Source organism: Centruroides vittatus, unplaced genomic scaffold, assembly GCF_030686945.1.
Source record: "Centruroides vittatus isolate TY-2023 unplaced genomic scaffold, ASM3068694v2 scaffold_2802, whole genome shotgun sequence".
NCBI classification, from domain to species: Eukaryota; Metazoa; Arthropoda; class Arachnida; order Scorpiones; family Buthidae; genus Centruroides; species Centruroides vittatus.
In genome coordinates, this window is record NW_027122693.1 from 1,066,121 (window position 1) to 1,077,688 (window position 11,568).

Here is an 11,568-nt window from a genome sequence, read left to right on the forward strand (position 1 = left end):
TTTAAATGCTATAACAATTTGATAATTGACACCATTCAAGTGTAAGTACGCGAAGACGAAAGGTTAAATTTGGAGTGTTTGAATTTAGTGTTTAATTTTTAAATTAATTAAATGATTTTAAAAAATTATAAACGAAATTTTTAACGATTTAAAATAATAAATAATTTATAAATAAAATATTTATTTGAATTTTTTTTTCATTGTTTTCAAAGGAATGATTTTTTCACACTCGAAAAAATTCGTGAAAGGATTATGTAGGTGTGTGTGTGATTTTTGAAATAAAATAAAAACTTTTTTTACGAAAAAAAGCAGGAAAGAAAAGTGCTGATTTTTATATTTTTTAAATCTTTCATATTGATCCATCACAGAAAACATAAAATTATCTAAAATTGGTGTTATATCGATTTACCGATCACGCTGATCAGTTTTCTCTCCTCTAATCTCATAAAGTAGATGTTTACTTTGTTCTTAAGACAATAAGCATATATTTACTCTAATTTTCTAAATTAATTCAAATTAAATAAGCTATTTTTAATACACAAACACAATTTTTATTATATTAAAAAATATTTAAAAAAAAAACACCATCATCTCTTACATGTGAGGATCTTCGGAATGGTGTGTAAATATTAAATTTTACATATAAAAGCTAATTAATTTAGTTTATATACACTCTAAAGAAATTTTTTTTTCTATTATAAATATAAAAACGTGTATGAATTGTATGAAGCGGGAACGAAAATTAAGCATAAATAAATCACTTTTTGAATGCAAAAATTAGACTTTGTTATGTAAATAAATTAAAAATTCGCGTTAGAAATTAGAATATTTTATCTTTATAATAAAATCTGTGTATTTTATCACTTTTATTTCGTATAAAATTCTATTTTTATACGTTCTGTAATATAGAAAAGGCGTTAGAAAGGCGATCACTATAGTGAATTTGTTTTCTTTCCATCCAACATACAAACTTTCTAGACAATATATTTTATATGGAAAATAGTTTGAGTTCAACAGTTTTGTAATGAGAATACGTCTAGTTTCAAAATAAAAAGTAAAAAAAAAAAACCACACACACACACACACACACACACACACATATATATATATACTTTTATATAAACCATGTATTAAAAAATTCCTATTGCAGGAAACTGAAATCGATACGATGTAAACATTGGAGGATTGAGTTATGAAACGTATAGACTGTACTCAAGAAAAACGATTATTATTTATTCTAGAATTATTGATTTTAGACGATTTTATTTATCAGAAACTTTGTAGATATTCTTGAAAACATATTATACATTTTTTATGAATTTAGCTCTCACTCCACTCTTCAACGAGCACTTTTATTGTTACTGCTTAATATTTAAAATAAAAAAAAAATGTATATATTGATAAACAAATAATATTTAGAATATGTATGGTATGTTATTTATAGAAAAATATAAAGATGTAGACAAAGGAAATGTGTTGAACCAGACAGAAAGAGGGCATTTTTTCTGTCTGGATGTATTTGTTTCCTTCTTGTTTTTTCCTCAAGGGTGGACGTTTCGATTATATTCTACTATTTTTATCTTAAGTACTTTTTCTTATTTTACTAATAAATTAGCTACTGAATTTGGATTGTTTATACTTAAGTTTGAAGCTGTAAAACTAGGCCAAAATAAGATTTAAATTGATCGTTCTTTAGATAAAGATGCGCTAAAGTGAGACTGTGTAATTTGAATTAATTAATCGAAGAATTTCGTGAAAAAAATGGCTAAAAATAATTGATTTCTGTGGTAGAAACGAGGTTAAAATTAAATAATTAATAATAATTTTGTAAAATTGATTAAACTAAATGCTGAAATTCATCCTCGTTACTTCTTGATGGGTACTCAAAATACAGCTGCCATGTTTCTAGTATGGAATTCTTATTAAAGAATAAATAAATCTACTTCTGAAGTTTGGTTGTTTGCAGCTTTAACAATAAGCCAAAATAAGATTTAAATGATTATAGTCTGTTTATTATATATTTATTGCGAGTCGAGATGTCTTAGAATTTCATCTGAAATACCGAGTAATCTCAGAAATCACGTAAAGTAACATCCAAAGCGCCAAAAACACCACAGTGATGCGTTTTGGTACTAATTTCTTTTTTAAGGAAATGTCTTTAGTAAAATAACGTCACAATAACAGATATTAGTTCATTTGGCTTCTAAATATCCCTGTAGACAGCATTGAATAGCACCCTTTAATCACGATCACCCGGTATTAATGAAGAAATAGTCCCATTACACTAGTGTAATTATTAATAGAATTTATTAAATGATATTAATTTTGATAGAATTTATTAAATGTTGTAAAATTTAATGTTCATCTTCAACATAATTTATCACGTCAAAGGGGATTTAAAGCGGAAATGCTCCTGTTTTCTTTATTTGATTTGCTTCTGCTCCAAGTATAGAATTAAATAAAGAATTATTATTACTTTTTAATTTACTAAAAAATCCAGAAACGAGTTGCATAACTTTCCCGGCAAAAAAAGTTAAAATTGTACGTAACGCCATCTGTTACGAGATTTTTATTTCAAAACTTTTTATATTATTAAATATTATAAAATGGCAAAAAGGCTTAATTATGAGGGTAGGGATGGGTTTAAAAAAAAAAATTGTAAATGCTAATAACGAGTAAAACCTTCATTAAGTCCGACACCACTCGATATACAAGATGTGGCCCCCCTCTATCATTCCATTCCCTATAACTACCAAAATTTACTAGTATCAATCCCCCTAATAAACAAACCTCTTCTGCAAATTTTCAAAAATTTTCGGCAAAAGGCACACGAGTTATTAAGCTTTAAATTGGGTGGAAAAAATCGTGCCCCCATACACACTAACATCCAACAAACACCAAATTAAAAATATTGTAATGTTACAGAAAAATTCCATTAATAATTTATGCTAAAATAGCTCATAAATTTTCTTATAGCTTAACTTCATCACATATATTATTTTAAACGAAATTATCTTTATACATATGTATATATCCTACTAAATTATGAGAAAATATGCATTTTAGTAATGAATTTCTACAATTTTCTTGTTTCCTCCGACTGAATTAATCAGAAGAATTTATATAAATTTGAATTCAGAAACGATTAATATATCTTCTGATGGAATTTTTATGTTAAAGTATATAAACGTAAACACTGGCAAGTTAAATATATCGAACGAGTTGTCATATTTCTTGTTTTCTGTATGTAAATTAATAAACAGTAACGTGATTAATGGCTGGAATTAGTAAGTTTACGAAATACCATGGAGATATTAAAATTAATCGATGTTTAAAAAATATAAATGAATCTGCTGATAGCCTAGACTACAGCAATGGGTGCCCACCAGTTGACGAATAGATAAAACCACGTGGGTTCACGCTTTATCACGTGGAGTTTTCCGCATTTTTTTCTCATGTCTAACACTTAAATAGGTGACCAGTTTCTTATAGAAAGTCCTCCCGATAGGCATTCCCTTAGCATATCGCGGACATGTCACTTTGCCGTGTACAAACAAAAGGAAACACAAGACGTGTTGGAGTTGATGATGATAAAATGGCATTTAGCATAGAATTTTTTGTAAAAATTAGGAATTGTATTGGAAAATAATTCATTATTTTGAAATAGAATCGAATTCGTATAATAAATAATCACTTTTCCATAACAAGATTAACTGGGATGACACGGAAATCGAATTTTGGCTCAGATGATGAATCTTTGATCAAACGGAGCCAAATTCAATTTCCGTGCCAAAGTGACTTTCGCTCCCTTTTTTTCCCCTTGCTTAATTATTTAATCTTTAAAATATATACATATTAAGGGAAATATTAATAAGTTAAACGTATACAGGGTGGCCTAAACGTCAGTTAACAGTTTTTTTTCTTTGAGAAATTCGAACATTTTTGCAAGAAAATCAGAAATTACAACGTCTATTTACTTTTGATATACGTTATATATATATAATTATTTGGTGTTTTTACACATCTCCATCTTTTGTGTGACCAATTTTTTCCATTTAGTATTATTTGAAATAAAAGAAACGGGTGAAATTTCACCTAAAGACACTGGTTGTTGTACTCAGCTTGGATGAGCGTGATCGCCATATTGAATTTTGATGCTTTTTTTGTTGGCTTAACAGCATATTATAAATCAAACGAAAAGCAGGAATGTAAGCTAAATATATATAGTTTATACACATAATCATTACAACTAACAATTTAAAACAAATATTAATATGTACTGTTTCTAGATACCTAAGTGAACGGGATTGCACTCTGAGAGTCATTGTTCAACTTTTCCTTAAATAAATAAATATTTTTTGATTTTTGTCTTAAAATATTGAAAGAATAAATGAAAAAATTTCAAGAAGGAAAATGCTAAAACGGAAGTTGGCCTATCATAAAAATGTACTAAAATATAAGGAGAGTTTTTGGATTCTCAAAGATTTAGAATTTTATAAAATATGGAAAATAAATCTTCCAAATTTTATCAGTTTTTTTAAATAGAAAAAAAAAATATATATATATATATTAATTTGAAAAGAAGAGTTCAAATTTCTAAAAGGTCAACAATTCAGAGAAATTTGAGCCTCTGCGTTCAAATTTCTCTCAATTGTTTAACTTTATTTAGGTTAAAATTTTCGAAAATATTTCATAAAACGTTACATGTAAAGGATTTAAATAATGATTTTTAAACAAAATGGCTGTATTACAGATATTTGGATAAAAAATAATTGTTTTTTTTTTATTTTCCAAAATATAAAAATTTATTTCCGTTTCTTTCCGTGTCGTCGAATTTTCGACGACAGGGAAAAAACGAGATAGAACAGAAAATCATAACAATAACGATAAAGAGAAACGGAAAAAACGAAAAGAAAACGAAAAACATTTCTGACTTCTCGTCGTCATCCCTTATATTGTCAATGATTTTTTTGCGAGGTTGATAATTATTAGAGATGGGCGAAAATCAGTTTCTCGAATTCGAATATTTCGAATACTCCAATATCTTGAATACATACTGTACATAATTTATTACTTACCTTACACAACTTATTTATTTAATATTTATTATTTAGCATGTTTTATTTATTCCAATATATTATTAAAGTAAAATAATAAGTAAAAAGAAAAATACTGTAATTTACTAAATTTTTAGAAATGAAACTTCCAACATAGTAGCGGTGTATGTACTGTACAGTGCCAGATCCAGCAGTAATCAAAAGGTAACTAACTCAAAAATTAAAAAATATGTAAAGAATTAATAAGTACTGTACATATACTGTATTATGCCTTTGTCCACTTTGGACGTTCTTGTGAATTCAAGGTGTTTTAATTTGAAATTGTGTTATTCTCTTCCCTCGGTATAACAAGTCCTAGTTCACAAGAACGACAAAGGCATAATGTATAAGTAATAATTAAGGATAAGAAGCACGTATTAAAATTAATAAGTACTTATTATTAATACGTTCACGACGATTGTATTGCAGACGGTTCGATACTTGCCATCGTAAAGTTTGTTACAAACAACGTTTTGAAGTTCGAACAAATAAATTTTAACTTTTTCATGTCAATGGTATCTATCCCCTTGTATTTGACACTGTGTACACATAGCGCATCTTCAGAACCTCTGGTTTAACTTTTGACAAGAGAAAAAGCAGACAAGATTCCGAACGTTTCGAATTCTGTTTTCATAGATAAAAATCTGCAATAGGTGACAATGAAAACAATTACTTGACAATATTGTAACTGAGATAACTAATGTTACTTTATCAATTTGTTAATATATAGAAGTAAATAAAACGAGTTAATAATTTATTTTATATTTATTATTTAACTTTATATAACATTAAGTTTCTGGGTTACATTAACATTAACATTAGTATTGTAACATTAGTGGTTAACATTAGTATTCGAGATGTGGTTAATATTCGAATTCAGTATAGTGATATTCTTAAAACCGCACAAAATAAAAGTATGTTCTGTATACGATTAGTGCGAGTCAGTCTATAGTGCAAATAACAATAACTCCCTTTATAAGTAACATGATTTATAACATGATTGACATAGGAACAATACTCAGACTCATAATATTAATCACTTCAGCCATCTCGCAATAAACGATTTTGATTAATAAACATCTCATAGTTTTATGTGCGCACAGAGCAAGCACATTATTTTGCCCATACCGACTAATACCCTATCTATGTTATGTACTCGTAGATTTTAATATTTTACTCGAACTCTATGGATTTTAATGTTGTTACCATCTATTGTTTATCCAATTGATTATAATGTTTACTCTGAATAGAATTCTATTACTTGTCTAGATGGAGACTACATTTACAAATTTTTCAAGAATTTATTAAATCATAAAACGTAGAAACTTTCAATAAATTATTCGAGAACTTTTCGTTTTAGTTTCTATACGGTAATAATAAATTTATGAAAAATTTGGAAATAAATAAAAATTAAATATAACGAGATTTATCATTACTTCGTTTTGAATTCATCTAATAATTTTAATCTATATATATAAAAACGAATGAATGTCTGTCTGTTGTCTGTCTGTGTGTGTGTTTTTCCTTCATGCATTACCACACCATTTATCCGATTGCCATGAAACTTCGGGAAGTTGTTTAATACACTCCCGCGAAGGTTTCTGGCATACGTGAAGACCGCCATTTTCCCCCTTTCAAAAATATATTTATATATGGATTAAGGCTTTTATGTCCAACAGATGGCGCTAACTTCCGACGACCTAAGTTTGCTTTTCTGTGAGGCATTATTCTTTCCTCTGAGAATGGACTAAAACAGATCATTTTCTATCTATCTATATAAATAAAATATAACGTTCGTTTGTTCCTACCAATTCCTTTGAAATTTTGACACAACGTTGCATTCGAATACGCACGTGCTTTTATATAATATACATGTCGAAATTCCCCCACTGGGGGGAGAGGGACGGGATTAAGGCTTACCGTGAAGAACTTGGCTTTTATTATACTATTTTAGATGCGTTTTTGATTGCGTTTTAATAGGGTACATCAAGAGAATGTACACTAAGAAGGGATTTTTTGAAATTCCACCCACGGGGGAAGTGTTATACATTTACAACAGATACATTTTGAGCCACAACAACGCGTGGTCGGGTCAGCTAGTTATAAATAGAAGATACTTTCACAGTTTTCCTATACAGAATAAGATAAAATAAACTTCTAAAAATTTCCATAAATCATGCTTGAAAACTGTGAAAAAGTCAGTAAAACCGAGCGAAATTTGAATATGGGATGAGATGTAAAGTGGTTTTAAGATAGGCTGAACTAAAACAATATGGCTGAAAATATGGAAGAACAACATAAATACAATGATTTAAAGTCTTAAAAGCTGTCTGAACACTTATCTCTGATCAAATTAGAAAGGTGTGTATATAAAAAAAAGAAAAAAAAACAGATAAAGCACCCGGATAGATACTACGCAATTTCTGAGAGTCATAAATATAGATTTTCACGAAAAAAAAAAAAAAAAAAAAAAAAAAAAAGAGAGAGAGAAACTTTAACTACTATAGATGTAAGCTTAAATAAGAGGCAAGATAGGCAAATAAACCATAAATTAAATCAAAATTTAAACTAATAATTAAGTTAAATCTCTTCTAAATGTTCCGTTTAAAGTTAAGGAGATGTTTTCAAAAATAATTTTATTAAATAAATCAATCATCTCCAACTGTTTTTCTAATATTGAATGAAATTATATTATTAGAGAAAGTTCAACTTATAAAATAAACTTTATATTCTCTTAATTATTAGTACTTTTGTATTAATATATAACGATGTAGTTATGTGTATTAGGCCAAACATGTTACGGATTAAAATTCTTATCAAAGGATTCGTACAAAAATGCAATTTTCGCATACTTTCAGGCAGATTGACAGACAAAAGAAAAAGGAGTTAGATCCATCTGTGTATTGATTACTGCAAATTCAATCAGGTAGAGTAATTATCTCTTCCTTAAAGATATTTTTGACAAAGAGTGTGGAGCAAAATAATTTATCAATCAAAATGTCGCCATGGCTTAACTATGATATACCCTAAGATACGACGGAACAAACGTTATAAATTTTATACGTTTTAATTTCAAATATTTTATCAAACTTTTAACATACTAAAAATGATATATATAATTCAGACATATATTTTTTTGAAATGTAATATTAAATTTGGGGAATAGTAAAAATAAAGTTAGATGAACATAGGAAGACTTCGTGATATTCGTAAGATATCAAGCGTAAAATATTATAACAAAAGAGTGTCTTATTGGTTAAAGAAATGGTAGGCGGAGATATGCATAGTTCCAACTAATACTAACAAGAGGAGTTGCACTTATCTCTGTCTGCGCTCAATACTAAATTTAATATTACGAACAGTTTTAAGAATCTTGTAAAATAATTTATTATTAAAACTTATTAATTTATAAAATATTTAAAATGTATTTTGCGAGATTCTCAAAACTGTTCGTATTTTTAAATTCATTATTGAGCTTCAGACTGTGAGTGCAGGTGGAGATAAGCGCAACTCCGCCTGTCGACTCCGCCTACTATTTCTTTAACCAATAAGACACTCTTTTGTTATAATTTTTTTACGCTCGATATCTTACGAATATTATGAAGTCCTCCTATGTCTATATAAATTTATTTTTACTATTCTTTAAATTCAATATTAAATTTGAATAAAATATATGTCTTCTAAAACATATATACATAAATTACATAACCTAAAGATAATATATTTTAAATGTTAAAAGCACTGGCATTAATGATTAAATAATTTTATGCTTTTATTTTTCACTCTTTTCGACCCGTAGGCACTAAGATAGTCTTTCTTCAAACCAATCGTAGAATCTGCTAGATCCACAATGGGGCAGACGGATGATGTGGGATGGAGCCTGTGAACAAGTATCACTCTTGAGAATATTTTCCACGTTCTTTCTTCCTTCCTGAGTGATGTAATAAGCTAATTTTGTTTTGTGAATCTTCGCTTTTCAGTCGACTTTGTACTTTAAAGGTTGGATTTTAGTAGACTAGAAATAAGATATTATTTGTACAAATAGTTGTGCCTGTGCGCGATTCTCCATGCTTTACCCCCAACTGGTCAACCCTAATGTTGGTTAAGCCTTCCTGTAATGCATGAAATTATGGCTGCCCTAGTAGCCTTAATACGATAATGTATTGCGTTACAAAAATCAAACATTTTTTGGAGAGTAATTAGAGGCTAGAATTAAATACATTTTTATTTTTCATAACACGGGAAAGTATTGTAATTGTGTCAAATTTGACCCTCCGCGTTTTTGCAAATCACGTTTTCAGACACCTGAACCCAAAAAAGAAGAAGGAAAAATTTCTGGTATGGTACTGTACGCATGTGTTGGTGTTAGCGTTGGCATCTATACAGATGGAGTAAAGAAAAGAAATTTGGTATGGTAACTTGTATTATAAGGGGCGTTAATGCTACTAAATTTTGGGGTTCGGAACGCCAGCTTTTTTACGTTAGATTTTGTGGATCGTTATTTACTCTATAGAAAGAGTAAACTGCGAAATTTTATTTAAATCAATACATCAATTTACAGTGGCTCTACGTGTTCTTACTTCAGCTCCGCACATTTTCTGAGCTGCTGTATCATATCGTTTCGCATATTGTAAACAGGGCGCCATTTTCTGATCTTTTTCAAACACAGTGTATGCAGTAAAAATATATTATGACAATTTTTTGAGTAAATTTTTAAATAAAAATATACAGACCTGTGTTACCTTAAAAAGTAATATAAAAACTAATCATTAAAAATTAATTTATATAATAAATAAAATTGCAATAGTTTTCACCAACACCTTTTAGAATAAACAATTAAAAACATAGAAATAGTACTCTGCGTAAGGACATTTTATAATTTCGATTTAAAATAATAATAAATGAAAATAAAAATCATTATTCTCGAAAATAATATCTTTAAAGCTGGTGGTTTCTTGTAAAATTAATCAAGTAGCGACTAATGTTTAGTACGTGCATAGCTCATAAATGGCCGCGTGAATAAAAGTACGGAAGACAGATTGGTTGTGGGTTCGTGTCTCACCCAAAAAACTCCACGTTGCCAGGCTGGCCAAGTTGAATTTTCCTGGTTTTCTTCACGTTTGCAACACCTAAATAGGGGCCTGTTTCCCATAAAAGTCCTCCCGGGAGGTATACTCCTCGGCAGATCGTCCACGCCATAACTTTCTGTAACCAAATAACCACTCTATTACAGGAAATTAAATTTTTCAATTTTAATTCCGGAAGAATTGCTGTAAGCCATTTTTTGCAACTACCCGTAGTGCCTTCTGCAATCTTGCATATACCTAATTTCAGGCCGTTTATGATGGATGGACTCACCCAAACACCATATTTTACGTCCAGATGTATGAGGGACTGTGCCCAACATACCCGGACAACACCCCTCCTCCCCGAAAAATTCCTGGAATTATTTAATCCGTCCGGATTTGATCTCGGATCTCCCAGAGCAATAGGCTGCCATTTTAACCGCTCAGCCATCCGACACAATTTATTTTAGCCTTCTAATACTCTCGGAGCGGAAAGAGACCAGTGACCCACTACGAAGCTGAACTCCCTTATAAAAATAAAAGATATTTGACAATATATTTAACAATTCTTTTTTTAAATGATGCCTTATGTAGTAACTTCGCATTAACAATGGCTCAAGAACAACAGTTACTCTCATTGATCCTCACAAACTGAATTTGATAATAATATTTATAATTCTCCCCATTTTATTACTAGAAATTGCTAAGAAAGATACGATTTGATATAGAATTCTGAGAAAATACTAAGAAAATAACGGAGCCTGAAAATTTGATATTTTATTCGTCTTTTATCTGGGATATCTTGCAGGCAAAGTCAATCGATGAATAAATTCAATATGAATGCATTTCTTTATCATCAAAACAGATTAAAAAGAAGAAAAGTGCGTAATTATTTTTATATATCATAAACAGTTTTCAATTATACGATAATAGCCTAAAAATAACGCTTCTGGCATTTCGTACAGAAGACACGAAAACAATGTTCTTCTTTCACTGCATCTCATGACTTTACATCTACTTTTCAATTGAAACTGATTTCAATTGTTGTAAAGTGATTAAACAGTATAAGAAGACAAACATACCTACACACTTTTCCAGTAACTAAATTTAATCAAAACATTACAGCAATTAAATTGTGTGTTCTTATACTGCAGAAGTTCCAGCTTATACTATTGATAATGAAACCGGTGATATATGCAGTCAACTCTTGATATACTACCTTCCTATAATGCAGTGTCAATGAATGGACATTGTATTATAGGAGCGCACACAATAAAACATCTGTGAATCATTAAATACATGATTTTCCATTACAAACAATATTTTTATCGCGTGACTTTCGAACTCCAACTCAAACTTGCATTTATACCCCATTAATTTATGTAATTCGTATTTCTGAGATACTT